General features: G+C 40.7%; 1 protein-coding gene across 1 annotated transcript in view; it reads left to right on the top strand.

The window, feature by feature from the left end:
• PTPRN2 (protein tyrosine phosphatase receptor type N2) overlaps positions 1 to 11,323 on the top strand; it is a 1,314,151-nt gene that overhangs the window by 375,564 nt on the left and 927,264 nt on the right. The window lies entirely within an intron of this gene.

Below are 11,323 nucleotides of genomic sequence, written 5' to 3'. Positions count from 1 at the left end.
TTTTTGCAAATTCCCTAAACTTCTCTTTATCTGGAAATGCCCTAAGTTTGTCATCATATTTGAGAGACAGTTTTGCTGGATATGTAATTCTTGGCTGGCAGTTTTTTCCTTCAAGCCTTTATATATGTCATCCCATTGCTTTCTTGCCTGCATGGTTTCTGCTGAGTAGTGTGAGCTTATTCTTATTGACTCCCCTTTGTAGATGACTTTTCATTTACCCTTAGCTGCTCTTAAAATTCTCTCTTTATCTTTGGTTTTGGCAAGTTTCATTCTAATATGTCTTCATGACTTTCTTTTGGGATCTACCTTACGTGGGGTTCAATGAGCATCTTGGATAGATATCTTGTCATCTTTCACGATACCAGGGAAGTTTTCTGCCAACAAATCTTCAACAATTCTCTCTGTATTTTCTGTTATCTTCCCTTGTTCTGGTACTCCAATCACTCATAGGTTATTCCTCTTGATAGAGTCCCACATAATTCTTAGGTTTCCTTCATGTTTTTGATCCTTTTGTCTGATTTTTCCTCAAATAAGTTGGTGTTAAGTGCTTTATCTTAAGTCTCACTAATTCTGACTCCCATTGCCTCAATTCTGCTTCTATGACTTTCTATTGAATTGTCTGGTTCTGACATTTTATTGTAATCTTCTGGATTTCTGATTGCTGTCTCTCTGTGGATTCTTGCAGCCTGTTAAATTTGTCATTATGCTCTTCTCTAATCTTTTTAATTTCCTCTATTGCGTGTTTTGCATTTTTCTTAATTTCCTTCCTAATTTCTTGAAGAGTTCTGTATATTAATCTTTTGTATTCTGCCTCTGGTAATTCCAAGAAATTTTCCTCCTGTGGAAAATTTCTAGATTCTTTATTTTGGGAGCTTGCTGAAGCCATCATAGATTGCCTCTTTATGTGATTTGATGTTGACTGTTGTCTCCGAGCCATCAATAAGTTATTATATTTATTTATTTTATGTTTTCTTACTGTGTCTTAGCTTCTTGTTTTGTTTTGGTGGCCTGATAGGCCGCTTGTATGAGCTAGTTTTATTATTGGCACCTTTGAAACTCTAATGTCCTGTCACTGAGTGATTAGATCAGTTACTAGGTATGTGAGCTCAGGAGTCTGCCCACTCCTCCTGTATGGATTCAGCTCAGGTGCCCAGGTAGATAGCCACCAATTGTGTGGTGTAGGCTGTCACGTACAGTCCTAGACAGGTATGTGTAATTTGGTGTTAGGCACAGGCATCTGGCTGCAGCAGGAGGACACACTCAGAGCAAGGAAGGGGGCTGATGGCTGCCCCCGAGTGTCCAGGAGGAAGGTGTATCCCTGTTCCTTAGAGCATGTAGGTGGGTGAGTTTTGCAGCCAGACTATGAGCACCTAATGCTGTTGGCTGTAAGGTCTGGGGGGCACCTCTTATTCATTGTCCCCTATCACATGTGGCTAGGTGGCGAGGGTGGAGCCGCCAGTCCTCAGGCCCCTGATGTGGGTAGGTGAAGACCCTGCTTAATGATGGGCAGAGCAGTGGCAAATGTCAAGAACCTGCCACTTCACAACTGAAGCAGTTGAAGTTAGACTTCTGTTATATATCCTGTTCTACTGAGGTAATGAGGGCCTACGCTGTTGAGATGGGCCCACACAAGTCTATGCTGGGGGAAAGGCACTCAGAGTCTGTGGATCCCTATTGCCTGTGCCTAGGCAAAGGAGCTGATCCTACCCTTGGTTCCTGGCTTAGGGGAACCAGCAGTTTATTTTTTCCCCATTTGTTAATTTGTTCACTCTCCAAGGCAGGTAGAATGGCTCCCGGCACGTGATGGATCCTACTTCTGGCCCAGGGGACTCGGCAGTTGCTGAAGCTGGTCTGGTACCCGGTGTGGAGCAGGGAGTGGGGAGGTAAATGGGAGACAGGTTTTTCCCTAAGGGGGGTGTTTTTGATTCGTGTGGTAGGCCATATGCAATTGCGAATCTTTCACTGGATCAAGGGCTGCTTCTCACTCTTTCTGCACAGCTGTGTAGACTCTCTGGCGTGGGTCTCTCCCCGTGCAGAAAACGCGCCTCCCGAGCTCGGCTGGTAGCCTACCTCGCGGTTCACCCCTGAGCTGATTAGGCATGAAGGGCTCAGGCTCTCTCTGGGTCAGGTCTGGCAACTCCTCACTGCTTCCTAACTGTCTCTCCCTCCCCCTGCCACTCAGTCCAGTTCCTCAGCTCTGCCTTTGATGTTCAGGGCTCCCAGATTGCCATATATAATTGAATCACTTATTTTTTGGGTCTTTGTTGTAAGAGTGTCTGCCAGAAGCATCTGACTACTTGCCATCTTGGCCCTGCCTCCTGCTCCTAATTTTTAAGGGAACATTTTTATTTTTAAAAGCTTTTAACTAATTCAGTTATTTATTTACTTAATTTTTAAACACCGTGTGGGTTGAACTGTGCAACAGAAAATACATCCTAGACGGTCTTTTGTCCTTCGAGAATGAGAGACTTTCTGCTTCCTGGTGAGAACATGTATACATTGTGCTGGCATAATAAAGGGTTGCTGATGACCAGTCCTGTCACCGATCAGATGTAACAGGGAAATAATTGTTTTGAGAATTTAAAACTAAGCAAGTGCTTTGAAAGTTTGAAGGCAAAGCATAAATATTAAATCATTAAATATGAATATTAATATTTAATATTAAACATTAAAATGGTGTTTTCCTCCAAATAGTCCATGAGAAGAACAGTGCAAGGCAAGGCATTCCCTAATGACAAGAAGGTATTCCCAAACTGCACATAATCACAAAGTAATTGCAGATAGGATACAATCTGCACAGCACAGCAATTGTTCAACCCTTTAAGAAGACAAAAGTATCATCAATAACTATGTTTTGGTTAAGGCTTATGTTATGTGAAATTATCTTGCAATAACTTTGCAAACCTTTGTTTCCTCACGCATCCAAATAGGAATTTTATCTTGTTCTTCTTCCTTTGTAAGCCCTCAATTTAGATATTTTGGAAAGTCATTGCCTAATGTTTGGGACACAGGTATATACAATTGTACAGAAAATATGATAATGGGAAGCATGCTTTAGAAATATATGGATGCATTTTTTTTTTATATACATGGGCTTCTAGAATTTTTTTATCCTGTTTCTTTCAAATCTGAATAAGATGGAATGACGTATGTAAAGATAATTCTGTAGCATCCAGAAGTAAACTCTCAACATTTAATTGAGGCTGGGATTAGCCCAGTACTGAACAGACTTTGGGACAGCTAATGGAAAAGCCTGGGAAGAAGCTAGTGATCCTTGGAAACAATTCAGTGGTAGTAGCAGTTCTAGGGAAAGGAAGGATACACAATATGGTTCTTGATCAGTAGTAGTTAGGAAAGTACACTGGGAAATGCAGAGTCCAGACTGTACCGATTGTCATAGTGTTATGCAAAGAGCTCTCAACTGAGAGTTAAGAGATAATTATCATAGTTGTAGCACTGATATTAAAACTGGCATAGTTGTGGATAGTACCTTAAATACGACAGGTCTCAATTTATTCACCTATAAAATGAGAGCTTTGCTAGATGACTGACTTTGTGTCTAAACTATGTGATTATGTTATCTGACTATACACTGACATCTATTAACATATTCTGTATGTTGAGAGCTCACCATGGGCCATCTACAGTGCAGGTTCTGGATGTATATCTATAGTACTGAGTGTACATCTCTAGTGCCTAAGCTTGAAAACTAATTTTGGGGCTGATGTAAGAAACCCCTCAAAAACATATACTGTAAAGGAGGCCCCAGATAGCTAAAGCAGTATTGAACAAGAAGAATAAAGTAGGAGGCCTCACACTTCTCATTCTCAAAATTTACTGTACAGTCATGGTAATCAAAATAGTCTGGTACCGGTTCAATGACAGACACATAGACCAATGGTATAGAATTGAGAACCCAGAAGTAAATCCATCCATCTACTTTGACAAAGAGTCAAAGTCCATTCAATGGGGAAGAAACAGTCTCTTGAAAAATGGTGCTGGCAAAACTGGTTATACATATGCAGAAAAATGAAACAGGATCCATACCTCACACCATGCACAAAATCTAACTCAAAATGGATCAAAGGGCTAAATGTTAATGCTAAAACTATAAAGTTCCTAGAAGGTAATATATAATCAAAACTAAGGGACCTAATTTTGGGAATAAATAGCCTACCAAACAAAACTGAAAATGTACTAATGACAGAAGATAAATTAGATAACTGGGACCTCCTAAAAATTAAATACTTATGTCATCAAAAACTTTACCAAGTGAGTAAAAAGAGAACCTACGACTGGAAAAAATCTTTGGCGGTGACATATCTGACAAGGGTCTAATTTCTAAAATATATAGAAAACTTCAACAGCTCAACAACAAAAAGACAAACAATCCAATCAAAAAATGGGCAAAGGACATGAACAAACACTTTTCCAAAGAGGACATTCAGTCAACCAACAATTACATGGACAAATGCTCACAATCATTATCCATTAAAAAAAAACAAAACAAAACCTGTTGCTGTGGAGTCAATTCCAACTCATAGCAACCCTATAGGACAGAGTAGAACTGCCCCATAGAGTTCCGTTAGAGAGATGCAAATCAAAACTACACCGAGATACTATCTCACCCTTGTAAGAATGGCAATGATCAAAAAAATAGAAAACAACAAATGCTGGCGAGTTTGTGGCAGAATTGAAACTCTTATACATTGCTGATGGAATTGTAAAATGGTACAGCCACTATGGAAAACAGTGTGGTGCTTCCTCAAAAAGCAAAAAATAGAAATATTTTATCATCCAGCAATCCTACTTCTAGGTAAATATCCTACAGATATAAGAGCAGTGACACGAATAGACATATGCACACCCATGTTCATTGCTGCATTATTCACAATAGCAAAAAGATGGAAACAACCTAAGTGCCCATCAATGAATGAATAAACAAATTGTGGTACATACATATAGTGGAACATTATACAACTATAAGGAATAATAAGGAGTCTGCAAAACATCTTTTAACATGGATGAATCTGGAGGACATTATGCTGAGTGAAATAAGTCAATCACAAAAAGACAAATATTGTATAGTCCCACTATTATAAAAAGTCAAGAATAGATATACACACAGAAAGCAAAGTTCTTTGATGGTTACCAGAGATGGGAGGGAGAAGGAGGGGAAATCACTTTCTAGATACTAGAGACTTGTTACTTGTGATGATGGGAAAGACAAGACCAAACATGGGTGAAGTCAGCACAACTCGACCAAGTTAAATAAAGACATAAAGCAGTCCGTTAGAAAAAGGGAACAATTTAAGTAAACGCTATAACATATACAATTTGCAACAACAATAAAAACAACCAAAAATATGTATATGGTTACATGGGTAGATATGAATGCATATATGTGTATAGAAAGGCATTGGTGTATCTGTAGGCATATGTATATACACATTTGTGTGTGCTACATATATATCCACATATGTAACAGACCACATAGGGGGCACAGTTATGGAGGCTTCCTAGACATATCTAAGCTACTCACTAGGTTTTATTTACTGGGTTAGAAGGTTTGGGACTATAGTCTTGAGGTACAACTTAATCATTTGGCATAACATAATTCATAAAGATAATGTACTGCATCCTAGATTGGTGAGTAGCATCTGAGGTCTTAAAAGCTGCAAGCAGCCATCTAAGATACAACTGTTGGTCTCTACTCATATGGAACAAAAGAGTATGAAGGAAATCGAAGGCTCAAAGAAGAAACTAGTCCACGGGACTTGTGGCCCACACAAACCACAACCTCTTCTAACCTGAGACCAGAAGAACTAGATGGTGCCCAGCTACCACTATCAACCCTTCTGACCAGGGACATGATAGAAGGTCCTGGATAGAATGGGAGAATAATGTAGAACAAAACTCAAATTTGTAAAAAAATATCGTATCTACTGGAATGATAGAAACTAGAAGAAACCCTGAGACTATCGCCCTAAGATAACCTTTGAACTTGAAATTGAAGCTATTTCTGTAGGTCACCTTTCAGCCAAATAATAGGTTGACTTATAAAATAAACAGTATTACTCATTAGTGATGTTCCCACTTAAACAATTAACTATATCAGACCAAAGATCAACATTTACCCAAAAGCAAAGATGAGAAGGCAAGGAGAGGAAGAGACTGGAGATCAATGAAAAGAGACCAAACAGAAAGGAAATAAGGAGAATGCTGACACATTGTAAAATTGTAACCAATGGCATGGAGCAACTTGTATAAAAAATGTTCAACAGGAACCTAATTCTCTATGTAAACTCCTAAAACACAATAAAATATTATTAAAGTTAAAAAAAACAAAAAACAAACTTATACCGTAGATAAAGAAATCTTCTTTTCCTGTAGGCCTCAAATTATGTTAAGCCAGAGACAGTAAGTCTGTCTGTTAAATCATGATGGTTTTGTCTAGTGACTTTGGGACGTTTTTAATGCTTTGTTTTTCCTAAATCAATACTGAGTAAGATACAGAGTAAACAGCTCACTAATTGCATAGCCCACTAGGTGCAAAAAGTTAATGTAGAAAGATTTCTAAGCTATAGGTAGTATTATGAGAAAATGTCTCAATATGACTGCAGCAATGTAGGCATTTTATACATAGATCTTTCCATGTGCGTACGTATGGTTTGTTTAGATTGGTTAAAGGTAGTTTTAAATCAGTGAATTCTCCAAAATCTTGGTGATATATCTTTCCACAGTCCTTCCAGCCTGAATGAGAAATGACTCCTAATGATAGCGTGTAAGTTTTGTTGCTCCTAGTGTATTCTCCATAGCTGTTAGTTGCACGGAGTTGGTTGCGAGTCATGACGACCTGACTTAGAACAAAACACTGTCTAGTCCTGCACCATCCTCACAGTCATTGCTATTTCAGCGTGTTGTTGCAGCTGTTGTGTTATTCCATCTCATGGAGGGGTTACTTTGTTTTTGCTGACCCTCTGTTTTTACCAAACCTGATGCCCTTTTCCAGATCAGTAAAAAAAGAAAAACCGTTTCCGCTGAATAGATTCTGACTCATAGCAACCCTACAGGACAGAGTAGAACTGCCCCACAGAGTTTCCAGTGAGCGGCTGGTGGATTTGAGTGGCCAACCTTTTGGTTAACAGCCAAGCTGTTAACCACTGTGCCACCAAGCCTCCTTCAGAGGTGTGTCTGTGGAAAATAGTGCTTATAGCAAGCACTGAAACTGCCCCTCTGAGCAGGGGCGTAACAAGGGTAATCAGCACCCAGGGGCAGTCTCTAAACTGCCCCCCTCATTCGAGCACCCAAGGGCAGTCTCTGAGTTGGACCTCCAATTTGAGTGCCCAATTTGCACTCCCCCAATTTCAAAATGAATAGATGTTCATAGCAGCGATCCTTCAACAGAAACGCCTTCCCCCTCTTGTCCAGCTGTCTCAGTCAGGTGCCCTTCATATTTGTGGCACGTCAGAATTTTATTCCGCACCTCATCTGCTGCCGCCTTGGACTTGTGCCCTGGGGGCAAGTGCCCACCCCCACCCCCACCCCCCACGCCTCTGTGTCTGCAGTGCGTGAGGAAGGATGTTGGGCCATACCGGGTTAATAGGAACTGCTTGGTGGCAGCCCCCACCGCCTCCAAGTGGCGCCCTGGACACGTGCCATACCTGCCATACCTTAGATATGCCTCTGTCCTTTTCTGGCAATTGGACTTTCCTGATGATGTGTCCAAAGTAAGTGAGCCAAAGTATCTTCACCCTCACTTCTAAGCATCATTCTGGTTGCATTTCTTCTAAGATTGGTTTGATTGTTCGTTCTTCTGGCAGTCTGTGGTGTATTCAGTATTGTTTACCAACGCCATAATGCAAACGCATCAATTCTTCTTTGGGCTTCCTTTTTCATTGTTCAGCTTTTGCATGCGTATGAGGTGATTGGGTTGGGTGCACCTTAGTCATCAAAGTGACATCTGTGCTTCCTCCACAGGGAATCACATAAAAGCTTTTTTTCAAGTGTTACACATCACTGAAATTTTTCTAGGCTACAGATGTGTACTGTGAAGACTTCCTCTTTAACCAGGATAGGAAATAGAGTCTGGGTTTGTGGGGTCCACCCTTCTGCTCAGCCTTGGCATTTCTTCAGCTATCAATAGGACTAACCTCTCACCACAAGTAGATTTTACTGTCAGAAAATCAGTGGTCCCACAGGAACAATGACTCAGAAAATGACATATGCTCTCTCAAATCTAAAGTAGCTTACTGTAGGATGTGCTAGATGCTGTAGATGACCCTTTTAAGGTCTAGCCTGTAGCTTCCATTTCTACATTGATCATCATATCTGCATCCTGAAGTCACAGGGTCACTAGATTGTTTTCCCCTCAGGTCTTCAACCAAGTCGTTCTAGATGGGAAAGAACTTGCCTTCCACACACAAGACAGTGTAATGTGCATGAGTCACATGAACCTACCCAAGGTGTTCTTTATTTAGCGAGTTAAGTTTATACAAGAGCTCAAAGGAGGACGAGATCCCATTGAACTAGTTAGAGCAGAGAGTTATAGCTTCAATTTGGAGAAAAATCCTATGATGTATCTATTATGTCATTTAATCACCCAAAGAACCTTCTAAGATATGTATTATTGTCTCTATTTTATATTAGCAATGCAATTTTCCAAAATCATCCCAGTAGGAAGTAACAAATACACAATTAGATCACAGGCTTCTTAAGTGGCCATGCTCATGGGTTCTTTCTACCATATTAAATTATAAAATGTGATGAAAATAGTAAGATTATTATTGTATATGAAAGTACTTAGCACAGATGCTAGAATACAGAATATTTTCAATAAATATGTTGAATCTGAATGAGTATCTGAAAGTCAGATAACAAAATCAGTATCTTTGTTACCTTGTTAAACCCAGTTATTCCCTTATAAAAACAAAACAAAAACCAGTTGTCATCAGGCTAATTCTGACTCAGGGCCACCCTATGTGTGTCACAATAGAACTATGCTCCGTATGCTTTTCAATGGCTGCTTTTTTGGAATTAGATTGCCAGAACTGTCTTCTGAGCTGCCTCTTAGTGGGCTTGAACCTCCAACTTTTGTGTTAGCAGCCAAACACATTAACTATTTGCACCACACAGGAACTCCAGTCCCTTATAACTTAGTGTTTATCTTCTTTTGTGTCTGGTTCAATAAGTTCTTCCTTATCTGGAACTCCAATTCTTTATATTGTGTTCCTTTCATTAACCTCAGCAGAGTAGGCAAGTCTATTGTCCTTTGCATGAACAAACCTGTTGCCATTGAGTCAATTCTGACCCATTGAGACCACATGTGTTACTAAGTAGAACTTCATAGGGTTTTCTTGGTTGTAATCTTTACAGAAACAGATAGCCAAGCCTATCTTCCAAATTGCAACTGAGTGGGTTTGAACTGCTAACCTTTAGGTTAGTAGTTGAGTGCAAACCATTTGTGCCACACAGGGACTGGTTTGCATGGCATATGCTAGCCATTTACCAATAAGCAGTTTTCTCAAGCAAAACAAAAACTTGTTTTCTTCCTATGAGCTCTAATCTTAGATGATATAATTACTTCTCAGGGGCTTTGCAAAGCTCTGGACTTTGGGGTTTTTTTTTTTTATTACTATTACCTGATTAAACACAGAATAAAAAACCATTTTGCCAGGAATATGCACATGGGCCTTCTTTGGTTTTTGCCAAATTCATGAAGAACCAGAAGACTAAACAAGATGGTAAAGTCAGCCAAAAAAAACAAACCAGTTGCCATCAAGTCAACTCCGACTCATAGTGACCCCATGTGTTTCACAGTAGAACTGTGCTGCATAGGGTTTTCAGTGGCTGATTTTTCAGAAGTCGATCACCAGGTCTTTCTTCCTAGGTGCCTCTGGTTGGATTTGAACTTCCAACTTTGGTTAGCAGTGTACACCAGGCAGGGCCTCCTAAAGTCAACCAAAGCTATGTTATGTTAGAAGGATGCTATTAGTAACTGCGTGAGTCCCTCTCTCAATACCTTCTCACTCAGATCAGAGCCACCTTCACCGTGGGGTCTCTAACATAGCAGACACTCGGTAGGTGTTGGCGACACTTTCAGGGTAAATATTTCTTGAGGGAGGGACATTGCCACTGAGGATTGTCCAAGGTGGCAGATCCAGCAGATCTACTCTGGAGCCTCTGTATTTACTGCTGTCCTGACTGTCCCTGGGCCATCAGGAAAGGCATGGCGGTGGGTTAAGGGTATCGCTGAAGGATTACTCAGACTGGAATTTTGGGGGGAATCAAGATTCAAACAGTATTGTTTGTAGGAAGTGGGGGGGGCACTCAAAGTAGCTTCCTGAAGCCCCCAGAGTTCTTGTTTCCCCGGGGCGGTGGTGGGGAAGGGGGGGGTTGGGTTGAGGAATGTCACCGGGGTGAACAGTGAGGTGGCAGCCTTCTCCCTATGTGAGAAATTATTTCTGCCACAGAGGTGGGTACATTTTGATAGCAGATTTTGGTTTCTTGGGCCAATTAATGCAAACATTTCAAGAATCTACTGACAATGCCCAGTGTTAAGCAACTCTCTTCCTGTCTTCCCCAAGAAACCATGCTGTGGTAAAGTCAGGATTGGACCATGAGGTTTAGGATAAAAAATTCTGACATCTTGCCAAGTCCTGGAATGTGGGGCTGATTCACCAAGACCACTCCTAAGTTCAATGATTTACTAAGAGGACTCACCTAACTCAGCATATAGTCATACAGCTATGACGTATTATAGCAAAAAGCCGCAAAGCAAAATCAGCAAAGGAAAAGTGCAAGAATCCTTTCTCAGTGGAGTCATGCAGGATGCTCTTAATCCCTCCAGCAAGTTGAACAACATCTGTGAATTGTTTACCAGAGACACTCACGAGAGACTTGGTGCCTAAAACTTTTATTAGGGGCTGGCCACTTAGGAACCTTCTGCCTAGCACATACTAAAATTCCAGACTCCCGTAAGGAAGAGAAGTGTTCAACATAAACCATATTGTATGCACAGTTTAGGCACAGTGAGCCACTCTCAGCATTTAAATAATGGTGGGAACCCTCCCAAAACCTGCATTCCCAGACGACAGCCAAGGGCCAAGCCTGCTTTCTAAGGATGGTGGTCTCAGACCTGCTGTGTTAACTCTTTACTGCACATAAGCCTGGGAGAAAGACTTTGTTTATCCTTGAGTTAAGAGTTGAACAAGTGGAGGAGACTCCGGAAAGATGGCGGTCTAGGCAGAAGCACCACGCCGTCCCTCCACAACAAAGATCCGAAAAACTAAGCCAAACAGAGAATCAACAATCCTGAAACCCT

This window comes from Trichechus manatus, unplaced genomic scaffold (assembly GCF_000243295.1).
Source record: "Trichechus manatus latirostris isolate Lorelei unplaced genomic scaffold, TriManLat1.0 scaffold00020, whole genome shotgun sequence".
Lineage (NCBI taxonomy): Eukaryota > Metazoa > Chordata > Mammalia > Sirenia > Trichechidae > Trichechus > Trichechus manatus.
The sequence above is the reverse complement of the archived record's forward strand: the minus strand, read 5'-3'. Positions and strand labels throughout refer to the sequence as shown.